Here is a 3,850-nt window from a genome sequence, read left to right as displayed (position 1 = left end):
TTCTATTCTATTCTATTCTATTCTATTCTATTCTATTCTATTCTATTTCCATTCCATTCCATCCCATTCCATCCCATTCCATCCCCTGCCTGACAAAATCCCAGCAGTATTTGCATCTGGTTTGCAAATCCCTGCCCCATTCCATCGCATTAAGACCTGTGCTGAGATGGTCAGGGCTAAGTTAGTTGTTACTAGCTAGAAACTATGTTTTTATTTATGTGATAGTGTCACAAGGATATATGATTATCTTTGCAAGTCTAAAGATAAATCACAATATTTCTTATTTTTATTTTTAGCTGTAACAGCCTGAAATATTCCCTGCCGTCAATTAGCGGAAAAGGAAGTGAAGTCACAAAAGATTGTAAGCCAGATGAAATGGAATCTTGGGAAGATATTTTTGAAGAAACAGACACTAACTGCGCAGAAAAGTACTGTTCCTGCTCCCAGTGACTAGAAATTTGGAAGATTTATCATGTGTAGGACTCCAGCTTCTTTCAAGAATGGTATGTAATCCTGATTTAAATATATAAATTCTGTGTAATATTTGAATGGAAAAGGTCAGCATTTTCATGGGTGGATTGTACCATAGTGCCTGGGGCCTGTTTCTGTGCTAAACTTCATATCCTTTCACAGCCCTGTCATAGGACTGACTGTACAGAAAGCTCATTGTTTGCAAGCTGCAGAGGGAAGCCCACTCCTTTGTGAAACAAAACAGCTTTTAACTCTGTGGCACATCCTTCAGCAGAAGCATGTCCACAGAATGGCAATTTATCACTGAAAAAATGGCAAGTGGACCTGGGGACTTGACAGCAGTGTCCTCTGGAAAGACCCGGTTTCAGAATGCACTGCTTCCTTGGCCAAAAGAAAGTTGAAAAAGCCCCTTGAGGCTCCTTGTGAGGGACCCTGCCCGCTGCAGTGAGCTTCCAGACAGCTGCCAGTATTTATCTCGCTGAGCCCTTCATTTCATCTTTCTGTGCAATCAGACGAAGAGGGAGAGAAAGACACACACATAACTTTATGAGCACTGAGCCCACACCAGGGACATTTGATATTTTGGCAGCGAGCTTTCCATTTTCCAGCTGTGCCAAATCAAGAAACATGCTAGGAAAAGAAACTAGTGCATAATTAAGTCTTCCTTTTTTTTTTTTTTCCTTGGAGACTTCTCAGTTGACTTTTATTATTCTCCTTCTCTCTCTTTTTGTCTCCCGTCTTGAGAATTTACTTAGTTTTAAATTTTTTTCAAGGGAGCTTTCTCACCAAACAGGTTTGTTTAAGTTCTCACCATTCTCCTAATTACTAACAAAACAACTCAGCTTTCAAATATCAAGCCAGAAGAAGAGTTATACTGTGGGGAAAGGGAAATGGGGATGCAGTGCTAATTTTTATTTTATTACTATTGATGTTACATTGTCAGTTCTGCTAAATGACTCCTGCTGTTGGTGACATTTCAATCATGGGTCCTCCCCTTCTGCTTCCTGCTCCTGGTTGTGGCCTGTGTCCTTTTCTCTGTCCCTTAGGTGAGATTATCCTCCTGTCATCTTAACACTCATCTTCTTCATAGTGTGATGGGTTTGGCTCCTTGGACAGATAGGAGGAGTTGCTGTAGGGAAAGACAAAGAAGATGTTAATAACAAAAGTTCTTGGGCTGTGCCCTGCCTTGATTGTGGTATCTTTTCTTGCAAACAATGCTGAATCCAGATCAAGGGGAATTCTGAAACATAACTATTAGTAAAGGAACTTCTGGGCCATGATTGCAAACCTCTCAGTTGAAGGTCCAATACAATTGTGATCCTTAAGACCCCAGAGCAGAATACATACACACCTACATTATTTTCCTTTCCTGTCTGCCATGCTGGGGAATTGTTACGTTACTTCTCATTTAAAGGAAAACCACCAATTTTCACTACCTGAGTGTGACTTCTCATTGAAAAGGTCCTTATTGGTAAAACCTAGGACAGTGGGAACCAGGTTGTGGTGCTGGGAGCTCACTCCAGCTGTTCGTGGGGTTGTGCTGGTTTTGGCTGGGTAGAGCTCATTTCCCAGTGTCTGCTGCGGGCGGTGTTTGGGGCTGTGTTTGGGGTTTGTGTTTGGGGCTGTGCTGAACACGGGGCTGGTACAGCAGAGCTGTTTTGTCATCGCTGAGCTCACCCAGAGCCAAGGCCTTTCCTGCCCCTCGTGTGGCCACGCTGGGGAGGCTGGAGGGGGCACAGCCAGGACAGGTGACCAGAACGGGCCGAAGGGATGCTCCAGACCGTTTGGCATCGTGCTCAGTGCGGGAAGGGGAGGCAGCAGGGGGGAAGGGGGATGCTGGGAGCGATGGTGTTTGTCTTCCCGAGTGGCTGCTGCAGGTGACGGCCCTGCTCTCCTGGAGGAGCTGAACGGGAAGCAGGGAACGACTTCCTTGTCTTGCTTTGCCTGTGTGCATGGCTCTTGCTTTCCCTATGGAACTGCCTTCATCTCAGCCCACGAGTTCTCTATGTTTTACCCACGCAGCTCTGAAGAGGAGACATCCAGCTGCTGGCATGGTGATGGAGTGAAATAAAAAAAGGATTGTTGTGATTCAGCTCTTTGCACTCCTCCCAGAACAGCACCAAGGAGTCTCTAGATCAATTGATGTGAATGGTGTTAATTAATCACCAGGTTTGGTCTTACTTTAGGTATGTGTCTTGGAATCTCTGGTCCTTCTACTCATGGGAATAGAGCCGTGTAATTGTACAAGTGCCAAAAGTTGCTTTTCACAGATCAGACTTGCAGGGAAATGGAGTTGATACTTTAGCTAGGAAATTGGATGGTTTTTAAAATTTTGAAATGTATTAAACAATTTTTTAAAAATTAATAAAGCATATTGTCCTTTAAAAAGAAAACCTTTGGATTTGCTTTCTTTTCGCCTTTTTTTTTTTTCTAATTAAGTAAGTTCAGGAGATGAAAAGATCTTTTGAGCTAAATGAAAGAGGTATCTTGTCTCAAAATGTGAAATCTTCAGAGTGATTTTTGAAAAACAAAAAAATGCCTAAAAACCTGTCTTTTCAGCCCAGGCATATTTCCTTCCTCTTTTAAAAAAAGCTGTTCATCGAAAGACAAGCATTGTTTTTCCCCAGGTGTAATTAGGACCTCCTGTGCTGTCATCCACACTAAAAGCTGTCTTTGTCTTATGTCTCCCTGAACACAAAGCCAAGACATTAAAAAGAGGACCTATGCAAAACAATTCCTTTGTTGGGCTAAACTTTATAATGCTTAGAAAAAAAGTGCAAGGGAAATATTTTGCATTGTATCCTGAAAGCTGTCGAGGACAACACTGAAGTTTCCCTACTTTGCAAAATTTGTCTGTAAATGTTCAGTCAGTTGCTCTGTTACTGCCTTCTGACTCCTGCCCTCATACTCAGATAAGATTTTTCTTGGGATTCCAGGAAGAAAGGACTGCCAAGCACTTGAATTTGATTTTTACAACCACGTTTAAACTGAGGCTGAGTTTTGCAGAGGTGCCTGGGGGAGCCAGATGCTTCTTTTCAAGAAAAACGAGCATTCACTTGGAATTACCAGATAAAATGCTTTCACTCCATTCAAAAATAACATCTTTTTACATTTTCACAATATCAGGGAAATGTCTGGTGCTGGCAATTTTGTTTTCTTCATTTGTTTTACATGTTTTGTACGAGGAAGAGGAATCTGGATCTCGCACCACAGACTGGAGAGGCAGCTCAAGTTGAGTCAGACAATGAACAACGGGGAGGAGGAATGCATCCACAAAACCAGTCAGGAGAGGCGTTTCTGCCCACCAGAGGAGAATTCCTCTCGGCCAGCTGTGATATCATTTAACAATGACAGCTCTCTGGTTTGGGAGTGCAGCATG

General features: G+C 42.7%; 1 long non-coding RNA gene across 1 annotated transcript in view; it reads left to right on the top strand.

The window, feature by feature from the left end:
- Positions 1–2,800, top strand: part of LOC121662161 — an 11,359-nt gene extending 8,559 nt beyond the window's left edge. Inside the window, exons 3-4 of the long non-coding RNA XR_006015220.1 lie at positions 297–503; positions 2,494–2,800. This is a non-coding gene — a long non-coding RNA (uncharacterized LOC121662161). The remainder of the gene's footprint in view (positions 1–296; positions 504–2,493) is intronic.
- The last annotated feature ends 1,050 nt before the right edge of the window (positions 2,801–3,850 follow it).

This window comes from Corvus kubaryi, unplaced genomic scaffold (genome assembly GCF_017639235.1).
Source record: "Corvus kubaryi isolate FWS band 111438036 unplaced genomic scaffold, C.kubaryi_AGA036_p1.0 37236, whole genome shotgun sequence".
NCBI classification, from domain to species: Eukaryota; Metazoa; Chordata; class Aves; order Passeriformes; family Corvidae; genus Corvus; species Corvus kubaryi.
This window is presented reverse-complemented; position numbering and strand designations above follow the sequence as displayed.